General features: G+C 43.7%; 1 long non-coding RNA gene across 2 annotated transcripts in view; it reads left to right on the forward strand.

Annotated features, from left to right (window-relative positions):
* The window catches only part of LOC115508780, a 291,964-nt gene that overhangs the window by 154,187 nt on the left and 122,241 nt on the right, over window positions 1-15,536 (forward strand). For both annotated transcript variants that reach the window (XR_004343283.1, XR_004343284.1), the window contains 2 exons: window positions 8,635-8,788; window positions 9,137-9,236. This is a non-coding gene — a long non-coding RNA (uncharacterized LOC115508780). The remainder of the gene's footprint in view (window positions 1-8,634; window positions 8,789-9,136; window positions 9,237-15,536) is intronic.

Consider the following 15,536-nt stretch of genomic DNA (forward strand, 5'->3'; position numbering starts at 1 on the left):
CATTTAAAGCGTTTTTCAGCTCCTCGTGACTGTTCCTTAGTCCCTTGATCTCTGTAGCAAGAGATTCTCTGCTGTCCTGTATGCTGTTTTCCAGCCCAGCGATTAATTTTATGACTATTATTCTAAATTCACTTTCTGTTATATTATTTAAATCCTTTTTGATCAGCTCATTAGCTGTTGTTATTTCCTGGAGATTCTTCTGAGGGGAATTCTTCTGCTTGGTCATTTTGGATAGTCCCTGGTGTGGTGAGGACCTGCAGGGCACTTCCCCTGTGCTGTGGTGTATAACTGGAGTTGGTGGGAGGGGCCCCAGTCCGACCTGATGTCTGCCCCCAGCCCACCGCTGGGGCCACAGTCAGACTGGTGTGTGCCTTCTCTTCCCCTCTCCTAGGGGGGGGATTCACTGTGGGGTGGCGTGGCCCGTCTGGGCTACTTGCACACTGCCAGGCTTGTGATGCTGGGGATCTGGCGTATTAGCTGGGGTGGGAAGGCAAGGTGCACGGCGGCAGGGGGGGCACGCTTAGCTCGCTTCTCCTTAGGTGATCCACTTCAGGAGGGGCCCTGTGGCAGCCGGAGGGAGTCAGATCCGCTGCCGGAGGTTTGGCTCCGCAGAAGCACAGAGTTGGGTGTTTGCGCGGAGGGAGCAATTTCCCTGGCCGGAACCGGTTCCCTTTGGGATTTTGGCTGGGGGATGGGCGGGGGAGATGGCGCTGGCGAGCGCCTTTGTTCCCCGCCAAACTGAGCTCTGTCGTCCGGGGGCTCCGCAGCTCACCCTCCCTTTGTCCTCCAGCCTTCCCGCTTTCCGAGCAGAGCTGTTAACTTATGACCTCCCAGACGCTAAGTCGCGCTTGCTGTCGGAACACAGTCCGTCAGGCCCCTCCGCTTTTGCAAGCCGGACTCGGGGGCTCTGCTTGGCTGGCGAGCCGCCCCTCCGCCCCGGCTCCCTCCCGCCAGTCCGTGGAGCGCGCACCGCCTCGCCGCCCTTCCTACCCTCTTCCGTGGGCCTCTCGTCTGCACTTGGGTCCGGTGACTCCGTTCTGCTAATCCTCTGGCGGTTTTCTGGGTTATTTAGGCAGGTGTAGGTGGAATCTAAGTGATCAGCAGGACGCACGATGAGCCCAGCGTCCTCCTACGCCGCCATCTTCCTTCAAATTTCAGGTATGCCCTTTCTTTAAAGATTTTATTTTTTTTTAATTTTTTTTTTAAAAAATTTTTTTTTCAACATTTATTTATTTTTGGGACAGAGAGAGACAGAGCATGAATGGGGGAGGGGCAGAGAGAGAGGGAGACACAGAATCGGAAACAGGCTCCAGGCTCTGAGCCATCAGCCCAGAGCCCGACGCGGGGCTTGAACTCCCGGACCGCGAGATCGTGACCTGGCTGAAGTCGGACGCTTAACCAACTGCGCCACCCAGGCGCCCCAAAGATTTTATTTTTAAGTAATCTTTACACCCAATGTGGGACTCGAACTCATAACCCCAAGATCAAGAATCACACACTGCACCGACTGAGTCAGCCAGGCGCCCCTCTCTCTCTCTCTCTTTTTTTTAATGTGAGTGGACAGTAGTGAAGAACAGTGATTACTACTAGATTTCATGCCATTGGTTGATTTGTGCTAAAGCACCAGCAGTTGTATCCATCACTGTTCTTGCATCATCTGTGCAAATATTAGTATAGTAATTAGGACAATATTTTAATATATTATGAAAATAAATTGGATGTTGTGGGTCTCCACAAAGGGTTTTGGAACTCTGAAGAGGTCACAGGCACACTATGAGAGCGCCATTCGATGGTGCACATACAAGAAAAATAAGAATGAAGTAAATTGTCAAAAGAATTGTTAAAAGTTCTTTACAGTCAGAGTCTACGCTTTAGAAACACTTTTTGACTTGTGGGCCAAAAGTTCACACGATGTCACATTCTGTGTCATATAAATTACTATCACATATAATTGTGATTTATTCGTCTCAAAGCAATGTCTAGAGTCATGCAGCAATATTTAAAAATGGTGTCATGTTTCGTGAAGGTCACAGCCAAACTTACATGTATATAATTTAAGAGTGACATGAACTTGTTAATATTACTATATATATATTCCTAAGGGCCAGTGTACAACTGTTGAAAATACAGTGACAATCTGTGTGTCCCCCGGAACCAAACCTTCTGGGGTTGGAACACGAGGAGAAGCTTTGACACCACTGGAAAATGCTACTTGGTGAATACAAGGATCTATTGAATTCACTTTGAGAGAAATGATGTGAGAAATTAACTTGGGTTTTCTCTTAAGTGTTTCAAAGTCAAAACCGTGTCTCCAAAGTCAGCAAAGACACCTCCCATAAACTGTCATGTCACTCAGCTGCAATCAGCTTTCATTCTGAGATCATAGGGCATAGGACAAGACATGTAAAGAAGTATTGCCCTGGAATATGAATGGTGTTAGCTGTGGGCATGGATGTTTAGGAGTATGGTTTATAATGTGTCAGTTCTGACCACTAGACTCTGAGGGACAGTGGTGACCTTAGGTTCTCTGCTACATTGTTTTTGAGCTTTCGCAACATGTGGAGACTTTAGAGTAGGGGGCCCAGCTTTTTGGAAGGAAGATGGCTGGGAGGTGACCAAACTGGAGGATAAGAGGCACACTGAAGATAAGAACACAATGTCTGGTTTTAGGACCAGCGGGTGAGCTCTACTGCCCGTGGAGCGCCAGCCACTGGAGGTTCAGTCTTTGGACTGATGTCTTGTATTGTTTGGATTTATATGATGTTAGGGAAATTTGCCGATAATTGACATTTAGAAACATTAAAAAAAATTTTTTTAATGTTTATATATTTTTGAGAGAGAGAAACAGAGCACGAGCAGGGGAGGGGCAGAGAGAGAGGGAGACACAGAACCCAAAGCAGGCTCCAGGCTCTGAGCTGTCAGCACAGAGCCTGACACGGGGCTCAAACTCATGGACGGTGAAATCATGACCTGAGCTGAAGTCAGACGCTTAACCGACTGAGCCACCCAGGTGCCCCTAGAAACATTATTAAACCACACATGCATAGCAACAAACAGACAAACTTACCAAAACATAAACTATAAAACTTGGTTTGGCCAAAGTAATCTCAGCAACTTAGGAGAACTGCTTGCCATTTATGCATAATTACTATGCAGCAAAATGTTAGGCGCATCCGTGAAGGTGCTGAATGAGCTTTTCGGCACAGTTTTGATAACACTAAACTGAGTTCACATACACACAGTTATCATAGTTTACTGCACATGGCACATGGTTGTTGGCATGAAATAGAAGATGCACTTTCTGTGACTACATTAAATTCCTAGCGTTTATTTATCTCCATAGATATTTTCCTCCATAGAAATTTTCATGGGGTGGTTGGGATTAGATGCTCAGCTGTAATGCCCTGGAGGTCCAGTTGGGGCCCCTCAAGTGCGGAGGAAGAGCCCTTGTGAGACCATGGGTGGGCCCAAGGCTTTTGTGGAAACACCCTATTGTCTTGGGTGTTGGCACCAAAAGTGCCTATTGTGAACGTGCATACACACTAAGTCCATGTAAGCAAATACCATTAAGTGAACAAAGTCTCTTGAGACTTACAGTCTAATATCTGTTCATCAGAGCTGACCCCAGAGAGCGATCCTGTGAAAGTGCGCGGTGTTATTGTTACAGCCAGGACGTAAGGAGAAATGTGTACACAATCAAATGAGACACCGTGGATTTTTGTTGAGAATAACTCTGACTTAGTATACTTTTGGTGTCAGGAAGGATACAGAGAAAGACTTTGCTACAGTAACAAGGTGACAGAAACAAAACATATGAGAACAGAATGTGTAAAAATGGAGGTATATTCATGTAATTCTAGCTACTGCTTATAAAAACTGACATCCTTTATTTCTTTAAATGTTAGTCATGATCCTAAAAGCATTACTGGAAAAGACCTGCTCACTGCAAGATCCACAGGGCAGGGAAATGGAAATGTAGGTGGTTGTCTTTCTTGTTAGGATTGATTTCAGGAAATTATCTTTACCTGCACTCAAAAATGCTGCTATTCTCTACTTCCAGATCTGCCAGTAATGGCTCAGATTTGGCCTTTGACATGGTGTCCTTTTACCACCTGAGAGGAGAGGAAAATGAATTGTGGGAGGCAGTTGAAGCCCAGTAGAGGACGTTTGAAAAGCAAACCTGGCATTTTAGATATTTAGATGAAGCACAGTTTGATCAAAATTAATCAGGCAGAGAGGCTCTCATTTTTGCGAATGACATTTTGAAGATGCAAAATAAACTTAACCTACGTTTGGACTGAGAAATGGAGATACTGGTGGGGAGTTAGGAGAACCAGGCAGCATTCAAAGCAAATGCATTTGAAATTTTTCTTTGTTACAGCTCTGTTGTTTTTTAAGAGCAATGCTTTTCAAATGATAGCATTAACAAACAAGTGTAATTCTGTATGGTTAACGGGGGCTGACTCAGTCATTTCTTTTTTGCCAATGGTTTAGAGTTACTGTTCGGGGAAATTACTTTTAAAGCTGAGCCCTTCCTAAAGGCCCCAGGTAATTACTTTTACCATAGATTCAGGTGGTAAATCCATTACTGTTTTGAGTAGAATTAAGAGAAATGTGGTTGATATTTTTGTTTTTACTGTGAAATTTTCAAGGAATGATTTGAGTTTGTGTAAAATGTTAGCACACTCATTCATTCAGTGTCTTAGGTTAGGCTCCTTAGAAACAGATACTTGAGCAGGGCACCTGGGTGGCTCATTAGGTTAGGTGTCCAACTTTGGCTTGGGTCATGATCTCACGGCTGGTGGATTTGAGCCCACGTCAGGCTCTGTGCTGACAGCTCAGAGCCTGGAGCCTGCTTCGGATTCTGTGTCTCCCTCTCTCTCTGCCCCTCCCCTGCTCATGCTCTGTCTCTTGGTCTCTCTCAAAAATAAACAATAAAAAAAAAAATAAGAAACAGATACTGAGCTAAGGACCACTGGCTCCCTTCCCCAACGCACCACCTCTCCCCCACCACTCCTACCCCACCTCCTAGCCCCTTGGGCAGGGAAGCTGTGCTCTCTTTGCTTATCAGTCAGCCCTTGGCTTTGGGCTGCCCAGGGGAGGAGTAATTGCCAGGGACTCAGGTCCTCTACCTGCGGTGGCAAACAGCTCTGGTAGCCGGGGAGCACTGCTCTGAAGATGCATTGGAGGGAGGGGGATCATTGGAATCAAAAGCACTTAAAGGGGTGCAAAGAAACACTACAAGAATAAAAAGGATGTGATTAGGATGGAGAACCCAAAGCGTCTGCTGCACTCAACAAATATTTATTGAGCACCTATTATTTGGTAGATACCATTCAAAGCTTGAGAAGTGAGTGGAATAGAAGACTGGGGCTTCTAGGCTGGTGAGGGAAACAAATAATGTAAGTGAGGCAATCCGTGAGTTAGGTAAGAACTTGGTGATATGTGTCTAGAAGAATATAAAGCAGGTCAAAGGAATAGGCAATGATTGTGGGTACTAGATGAGATAGGGTAGTCAGGGTAGGTTAAATTAGCAAATTATGTAAGAGATGTATTTGCATTTCCAGGGGCTATCTTTTGGGAAGTACTGGCATTGTGTATTGTTTCTCCCTAACCCTGGGAACTTCTTTCACAAGGAGCTCCTAGAAGGGAAGTCAGTCTTCTATTTGAATAAACCCATCACAATGGGTATTCTTGACATAGGAACAACAAACATAAAATAAAATGCCTCAAAAAATGTTTCCCCTCTGCATTTATTTTTAAATGTTCTGAAGGGAAACATTTGGGGCAGCAAAGGAAAGAGAAAATTGGTTTTGGAAGTTAAGAATTTTGATCATGTATGTTGGGAAGCATCACAATTCTGATGGAGAACTTAGAACAAAAAATCTAAGTTATTTGGGGGATAATGAGTAGAAAAGGAGGAAAGCACAGTCACCTGGCTTAGAATGTGAAGATATCCTTGATGTTTAAAAGTAAAGATCCTGGAGAATCTAAATTACACAGTGCGGGGAGGGGCGGTGCATCTGGGTGGCTCAGTCGGTTAAGTGTCTGACTTCAGTTCAGGTCATGATTTCATGGTTCGTGGGTTCAAACCTCGAGTTGGGCTCTGTGCTGACAGCCTGGAGCCTGCTTCAGATTCTGTGTCTCCCTCTCTCTCTGCCCCTTTCCTGCTTGTGCTCTCTCAAAAAATAAATAAACATTAAAAAAAAATTTTTAAATGACACAGTAGACATTTGGAAGAAAAGTATGTGATGAGGTCAGTGTTGCAGAGTGGATATTAAAGGTCAAGTACTGGATCTTCTTTTGTTTTCAGAGGCAACTGGACTCCTGTCATGGATTCAAGCTAAAACGCATGGTTGCCGATCTATTAATGTCTGGGATCGTGTTGGTGGGGGATCTTACTGGAGAATGCTGGGTTAGAAATTCTTAGTCTCTCCCCACCCCACCCCCACCTTAAGAAAAAAAAATCTTTCTCCTGAGTATTTCATCTGAAGAAATTTTTGGTAAATCTCATTTACCTACTGTCTCACCACCCCTAATTGCCCTTTGTTTTTTTGGGCCAGAGAGGTCAAAAGGTGATGGTGGAAGGAGCCAGATAAGAATTTGTTAGAGGACTAAAATAGTTTTCTTTCATATTCTTCATGATAAATCTTTCAGGGCTTTTCTAGTAGGGAAGAGAGAAGATAGGACATAGATTCTAATGGTTACAGTGTGCAATTTTTAGTAGTTAATGATTCCTACTTTTGTTTTATTAGAAAAAGATGTATTATGTTAAGAAATTAAATGGATTGTGGATTTTGAAACTTCATTAATGAGCATTAATATCATGATCAAAATGCCAGTATTCATTATAATTTAAAAATTAAGCAGTAACTGGGGTGCCTGGGTGACTCAGTTGGTTAAGCGCTGACTTCGGCTCAGGTCACGATTTCATGGTTTATGAGTTCAAGCCCTGTGTCGGGCTCTGTGCTCACAGCTCAGAGCCTGGAGCCTGTTTCAGATGCTGCGTCTCCCTCTGTCTCTCTGCTCCTCCCCTGCTCGTGCTCTCTCTCTCTCTCTCTCTCTCTGTCTCTCAAAAATAAAATAAACATCAAAAAAAAGTTAAAAAAATTAAGCAGTAACAATTAATTGAAATAAGTTAATATAATGTTGAAATGAATTATGTGGCAATGCCTTTCAGACACTATTTTATTTTTTTAAGTTTTATTTTATTATTTATTTTTGAATGAAGGAGTGAGAGAGAAAGTGTGTGTGCACAAGTGGGGGAGGGGCAGAGAGAGAGGGAGAGAGAGAGAATCCCAAGCAGGTTCCGCACTGTCAGCGCAGAGCCCGATTCGGGGCTCGAACCCATGAACCATGAGATCATGACCTGAGCCGAAGTTGGACACCCAGCCAACTGAGCCACCCAGGCACCCCAGACACCTATTTTAAAAGCAAAACGAGCACTATTGATTGACAATGAAATATGTAACAACAAAGGGGAGCAGATATTTTTCTCCTTTGGTCAGCCTAACTTAAAAGAGAAAGCACCTGGAGACTGTGAAATTAGAACACACCAAAACCCACTTGTCCCTCAACAAAGGATGATACATTGATCATCTACTGATGTAGGTGCTAGAGACATAATGGTGAAGACCACAGGCATGGAATTTACATTCTAGATGCAGGATATAGACACACAGGTTATGATTAATGTTGTGAAGAAAATAAGTGGAACGACAGGACAGAACAAAGGTTGGCAAACTTCTTCTGCGAAGGGCCAGATGGCAAATGTTTTAGGCTTGCAGGTTGTATGATTGGTCTCAACGACTCCAGTCTGCAGCTGCAGTGGGAAAGCAGTCATAGCCAATATTTGAATGAGTGGGCATGGCCGTGTTCCAATAAAACTTGATTTACAAAGATAAATAAACAAACAACCCCAAACCAACAACAGGTGGGCCAGATTTGGCCTGCAAATATAGTTTGATGCCTCCTGGCATACAGCGCCACTGGCATGGGGGATGGTGACCTTAGACCCTGCTGTTAGAGAAGACTCCTCTGAGGAGGCAACATTTGGAGCGCAAGTAGAACCATGGGTGGCCAGCCATGTGAAGCATGGGGAAGAGCATTCCAGGCAAAGGAAATGGCTAGGTAAAAAGTCCTGTGGCAGGAACAGGTTGGGTCCCCTTGATGTGGGCGGTCATCTCATTTTCACTGTGTAACTTTGGGCAAGCCACTGAATTCTTTGAGCTCTTTTCTCACAGATAGAAATGGTGATAACACTCTTCTTACAGGCTTTTTGTGAAGTAAGGTAGGTGAGAGCATTTTTCTGGTCGAATGTTAGGGAGTATTATTAATAACTAGGATTTAGAAAAAATAGTTGTGAATAAACTTTAATGGAATCAGGATTTTGGTGTCAAAGTCCCGGTGCTTTATAGTAGCTCTTCATATTTTTATTACTGGGTGTGTTATTTCATCTGTAGCTTACTATATGGTGTACTAATGCTTAGCCACCAAATTACTTCCTGCCAATTGCTTCTCAATTTTATTCAGCCATCTTCTCAACATTTCTGGAAAATTGCCATTGTTATTCTCATGTATGTTGGACAAATAGTTGTTAAAATTTTCCTTTGTTTTGTTTTTTTTCTTACTCAGAAACAAAGAAAACCCAAAAACATTGGGAAATCCGAAGACCTCAAAGTTTTATTTCTGTGAAAGCCTCTGGATCACCGATGAGCTAGCAGTCTGACAAAGTCAGGCCTCAGAATTCCTTCCTTAGATTGTCAAAGGACTAGGAACAGCATGGCCTGTAAGTCTGTTTGTGGCCTAACTCTGTGTGCCATTAAAGCTTGTGCCTGTCACCTCACTACATGCTTTTCCCCAGCTTCATGTCCCCATCTCGATTCTGCAGCCAAAGTTCATGCCTCCTCTGTGTGGCTGTGCTGTGAACCCTTTCTGGCCCCCCCACGGATCTTTTAAGTGTGGTGGGGGAGGGGAGCCAGTGTGAGGAGGGAGTGGGGGAGGACCTGGGCAATCATCAGTGTGGAGAGAAGTCAAACAGACGACTGCCTCGCTTTACACAAGATGGGAGCTGAGTAGGATAAGAGCACACCCTCCTCCACAGATACTTACATCAGGGCTTCTGTTTTTAAACCAGGATGTGTCCACCAAGCAACAATGTGGGAGCAAGAAAAAAACTGGATTCTCTTCTGTGTAATAATGTGACTTCCTGATTCTATGGAATACTACTGATTGCAGTAAGTATGGCTTTAGACTGTCCAGGAACACTAATGTTTGTCCCTGGGGGAATGTGTGGATGGAGCTGGTGTAATGGGTCCACCTTTGAATCAATAGGTGTTAAGTAAACAGGTGAGTACCCTCAGCTCACCCATGTGAGGAACCCACCCTGGACAGCCCCTTCCCTCCCAATTACTGGTTGTTGAGGCACGTGGGGGCATCAATAGACATTGTGGCTGGTCTTACTGGAGCCCCTGCTGAAAGGCCCAGATGTGGGTTGTGCTCTAATAGGGAGAGGTTATGGATTCTAGGATGAGAATTGATCCCTCTGGGTGAGGGGCACAATTTTCCAGAAGGTGTGGAGATTTTCCTTCCAAAAACTAGAGGCAAGAATCTCTTTGAGGGAGACATTTAGATATGAGGGCTCCGGATTCAGGATGTGAACAGGTTGGTTCTGAGCCTGAGCAAGAACCTTGTTGTGAAGAGTTAACATCTTGGGCTCCTGTTGCTTTTGGATTCTGAAGAAAACCAAACCTAGCATTCAGCTTAACTTTTCGTTCCCTCAATCCCTTTAAAATTACCTTGACCCTTCAGTAAAGTTGTCTCAAATAGGCTGGTATAGGGGACTTGAGGGTGCTGGATTGCAAGATCAAGGCAGCACAAGAGAGGGCCCATGCTATGTCTGCAGACCCTGAATGGGAGCAGCAGGACCGTGAATGGGGTCCTCAGCAGAGAGAGGGGCACACACTGGCTGTCAGCCCTAAGACAGAACTTTTTGTGTTGGGAACTTCTCAACCCTTCACTCTTCTGTCAAAACATTGTGGAAGTGCAGAAGAGAGGATGGGGAAATTTCAAGTGTAAAGTATAACTTACTCATAACAAGATCACTGGAATTGTAATTTATGATCAAAGCCTTAAACTGGAAGATTATAATTCTGGTGACATTTAGACATTGCCCAAGACATGAGGCAAGAAATGTTTTCAGGAGTAAAAAGCTTGGTTGCACTTCTGTAATCATTGCTTCTGGGGCATTACTCATTGATCCACCACATGGCCAGCCCTGGTGGATGGCAATGGTGGAGTGTTCTACTCATAACCCAGAAAAGCAAAGATTGCTGAGTCATTGGCCCACATGATGGAGAGCCATAAAACGTGCACGTGGTGAATAATGTATTTCTGCCTGTCCTCCCAAAGGAGGCCCTCTTCCCTGGAATAGTATCTCTTCAAAGAGCACATGAATACATTTAACAGAATGAGATGCAATCAGAGATGATTAAAGCATAGGTGATGCTGATTACAAGACAGATCAACAAGAAAGTATTTTCACTAAAATACCTGGACGTTTCTACCTTGATAGCCACGGTGTCTATTTCAGTCTGCTAATGGATTTGCTATAAAATCCTATTTTGAAAACTATAATCACTGTGGTCAATTGCTACAAACAACCCTTTACATATCTCTCTCACATTACACCACCTGCTTGGCAAAACCACAGCCCTGGGTCAATCCAAACCTGCCCAGCACCTGTGCAGTGGATTGTGGCAGGTGAATATACACCACCACCACCGTGGTGTTCATTGAATTAATGACCATAAACCTCAAATGAGCCTTTAATGCCATACTTTTCTCCTCCGTTTACTCTTTCACCTTCTGGGTGACTTTTCTCCTCTCCTGGCTCCCTCTTCTCCTCCTCCTCCTCTTCCTCCTTCTTGTTAAATTGAGGTATAATTTATGCTCACTGAAATGCACAGATGATGTATGATGACATTGACAAATGCACGCATTGTGTAACCGACACCCCTATCGAATACAGAATACTATAGATCCCCACCCCCCCCCCACAGAAAGTTTCCTAAGTCCCTCCCAGCTGATTCCCGCACCAGCACCCCCAGTGGTAACCACTGTTCTGATTTCTATCTGGAGGGATAATCTCACCCCTTTTCCTTTCTCCTCAAATCTCCAACTCCTCTTCCCCATCCTCGCTCTCAGCTGATGAGCTTGTTTCTGACTTCGTGGAGAAAATAAAAGCCACAAGAAGAGAACTTTCATATGCTCCCCCTGCCCCTTCCCATCTACCAGCACTTGCAACCTGCTGTCTTCCAGAGGGAGTATCTGGGCTCCTGTCTGAAGCTAAGCCCGATCATCCCCTCTCCTGTGGGCAAGAAGAGCACTCCAGCAATTCTTTCCTCTTTCTTTTGTATAATTTTCCACACACTACTGGACCCATGCTCATCAGCATTTATTTCTGTGCTATTACAGATTCCATCTGAAAAGAGAAACAAAACAATTCCCCTCAACCCCACCATTCCCATTAGTCCCCATTTCTTTGCTCCTCATCGTAGCAAAACTCAAGGTGCAGTTCATATTCTCTGACTTAAATTCTTCCCTATTCTCTCTCAAATCCTTTCTATTCAGGCTTTATTCCTGCCATCCCACAGAAACTGCTCTTCTCCAGGTCACCAAATGATCTCCATGTCACTAAATCCAATAGTAAAATTTGTAATGACAGGATTTGATAGAATCAGCCCCTCTTGTCTCCTTTGATAAAAGGAAACAATACTTACAACACTCTCATGGGTTTCCTCACTGCTCCATTCTTCTCAGAATTTCCCCTCCTGGCTCCTGGTCTTCTTCCAGAACCTTCCATGTTGCTGTGCCCCTTGGTCTCCTACCTCTCTCTGTCTACATGTCCTTTATAATTGCATTGGGCTCATGGCTTTAAATACCAACCTCATGGCACTGTTTTCCAAATTTGTTTCTCCAGCCCAGATGTCTGACCTTAAATCTACACTTATATTATCCAGCTTCTCACTGGGCATCTCTACTTGGATATCTGATAGATGGCTTGACCTGAACGTGCCCCAAACTGCAGTCCTGATATTCTATAAATGACTTCACCTGTAGCTTTGCCATTTGGGTGATGGCAATCCATCCTTGTGGCTGGCTGATCAGACCAAGATCTTCAAGTCACTCTTGACACTTTTCTTTCACTCATGCTCCACCTCCAATCTGTTGGGAAGGTGTTGGCTCTGTGTTGCTGATGGTATTACTTGTCATCAAATAATCCAGTTTCCTTTCCTGTTGTGCCCCTTCTTGCAGGATTAAATATCCCCACTTTGTTGAGTTTAGGAGTGATCATATGACTTGCTTTAACTAGATAAATGTGGGCAGAATTAATGGATACCATTTCCAGTGGTTGCTCTAAGAGCCACCATGTATGGTATGCACATCTACTTTCTCCCACTACCACAATGATCCACAATGTTCCAGACAGAGGCTGCTCTGCCAGCTTGGACCCGGACCCAAAGCCAAGTCAAAAGGAGCAGAGCCACAGCTGACTCACACCTCACACTGGACATGAAGTGTTGTAAACTGTTGGTTTGGGGGGTCTCTTGTTACTGCAACATAACTATCTCTTTGGACCAGTACTTTAAAAAGTGTACAGAATCTGCTCACTTCTACTACTACCCTGGTTCGAGCCATTGTCTACTCATGCCTGGGTTCCTATAGTAGCTTCTTAACTGGTCTCCCTGCTTCTTTCTTCTGCCTCCCATGGTCAGTTCTCACTAAAGCAGCCAGAGAGATCCTATTAAAACCTGTTTCAAGTCTCTGTTCAAAAAATTCTGTAATAGCTCTTAGTTTCACGAGCCAGTCCTTGCAAGGATGAAGAGGCCCATGTGACTGGTGCCATTACCTCTCTCCTCACCTGTCACCATTCTCCCCCTTGTTCAGTGTGTTGTAACCCCACTCACCTCCTCACTGTTCCTCAACTCAATAGCGCCCTTCTCAGCTTAGGGCTTCTCTTGGAGCTCTTCTCTCTGTCGGTCAGGCTCTTCTCCAGAGGGCCTCGTATCAAACCTCCTTGCCTCCAAATTTTTGCTCAAATACCACCCTCTCAGGGAGGCCTACCCTGACCCCTGTCTTGACAGCTTCCCCTTCCACCTCAGCACCTTTGATCCCCCTTACCCTGCTCTACCTGTTTTCCACATAGCACCTGTCACCTTTCAACATACTCTATCATTTACTTTTTACCTCATATTTAGTGTTTCTTGCTTGCAGCCTGCCTCCCCCATTTGAATGTGAGTTCCACATGGGCAGAGATCTTTATTTTGTTTAGTGGCTATACTGCTTGGCTATTTCAGTGACAGCACATGAAGTCTTTAGTACTGGGGTGAATTAGAGAAAATATTTATTCACTGTAGAAGAAAGGGAAGCTGGAAGAAGGTAATGCTAGGAAGAGAAGATGGCTTTGCAAATCAACACAGGGAACCAGGGCCCCATCCACACCCAGTTCAGAAGGCCAGGAGACAGTGGTACTGAGTGAATAATTGGCTCTGGCCATGGTTATGCCTATGGCTCTTCTCATAAACCAAAATGCTTGCTCTGCTCAGATTACTTGCATTTCTTATACTTCAGACATGCCATGGTTGCAGAAGGTGTGAGTTTTAGAGCCATGCTCACCTGTTACTAAGCAGTTATTCTTATGTACAAATATGCCACCCATCCCTAACTCTTTGTCTATCCATGACCATGGATCCACTAGAGGCTGAGTCCTCTACTGGGGGGGTAAACAGCACAGCTCATTTATCTTCTGGGCCAGGAACCTAGAATAATGCCTGGCACATAGCAGTTGCTTGGTAAATTTGTAGAATAAAGGAATTCAGAATAGCAACCAAGTCCAGGAATAAAAGAAGCATCTTTTTAAAGTGTGGCTGTTCAACCAGACTATATGCAAGATCTGTCAGATAAGACTGGATGACGGTAATTATGAGTGGAATAATTGTCTAACTGAGGCTCAACTGTGGACTTATTTCCCAAGTAAACACTCTGAAATATTTGGGGTCTCGGACAAAAGTTCAAGTCCAGTGTTACGTAAGGTCTTTAAATGACTAACGTGTTGTAACTGTTGGGCAACACTAGTTGACTTGCAGTTAGTAGTTAAGAACATGGACTCTGGAGCCTGATTAGGTTTGAATTCTAACTCTGCCACTTACTAGCTGTGTGAACTTGGGCAAGTTACTAACTCTTTGTGACTCTTTTCCTCATTTGTAAGATGGTGGCAATAATAATTCCTACCTCAAAGGGTTATTGTGAAGTTAGGTAAGTTAATGCATAGAAGCACTTATATCAATGCCCAACACATAGGGAGTAACATATGTTTGCTATTTTGTTGTCATCATTGTGTATATTCTATCTACCCTTTCTACACATTGTGCTGAGTTAATTATCTACTTGTTGTACATTCTGAAAGCCAGGAAAAGACTGTGTTCCTTAAAATACTATTGCCCAAATATCGGTCCTCTATGCAGTGTGCTTGGTCAAAGTTGGCCTATTAGCTTCATATTTGTTTAACTTTTGATAGGTGGGGGCTAATCATAGAACAACTTTTGTTCTCTTAAAATAGACTTTAGGTTCTCTCTTCTCCTAAATCCCCTTCTTCCTTTTTTTTAAATTTTATTTTTAAGTAATCTCTACATTCACATGGGGCTTGATCCTACAACCCCAAGATCAAGAGTTGCATGCTCTACCGACTGAACCATCCAGTCACCCCTCCCCTTCTTAATCTGTAATAATATCCCAGCTTTCTCAGAAATGAGGGAGACGTCCAAAGATAAAGAAGACTGTTGACCTAGACCCCAGAAAAATGAACCTTTTCAGGATATGTGAAAATGTGCATTCAATAGGAAATGGAGATTACAGGTAAGTTTTCTTCTTAATACTTTTACAGTTGATCCTTGAACAGTGCAGAGGTTAGGGGTGCCAACCCCCATGCAGTTGAAAATGTGCATATAACTTTTGACTCCCCAAGAACCTAACTGTTAATAGCCTACTATTGGCCAGAAGCCTTACTTATAATAGAAAGTCTATTAATACATATTTTGTATATTCTATGTATTATTACTGTACTCTCACAATAAAATAAGCAAGAGAAAAGAAAATGTGAAGAAAATTATAAGGGAGCCACAATACATTTACAGTATTGTACTGTATTTATTGAAAAAATTCCTGTGTAAGTGGACCCACACAGTTCTAGCCCACGTTGTTCAATGGTGAACTGTATTTTCTAAAACATGCCCAGTGAACATGGATGTTTTAAAATTTTGAGTAAATATGGTCTTTGATAAAAGAGAATAAAAAATCATGTTAAAATTTTGTTAAACAGCTAAAAGATCAACTAAAGGAGGACACAGCAGGGCAGATCAAAGGGGTGCAGGATAGATCTTGAAGCACGAGGGAGCACGAGAAGGAATACATGAGAAATGGGAGTGAGAGGCAGGCTTCCCTCCAAACCTGAAGCCATTTGGAAGAGTAAAAAGACG

The sequence above is a fragment of the Lynx canadensis genome, chromosome A2 (genome assembly GCF_007474595.2).
Source record: "Lynx canadensis isolate LIC74 chromosome A2, mLynCan4.pri.v2, whole genome shotgun sequence".
Classification (NCBI taxonomy): Eukaryota; Metazoa; Chordata; class Mammalia; order Carnivora; family Felidae; genus Lynx; species Lynx canadensis.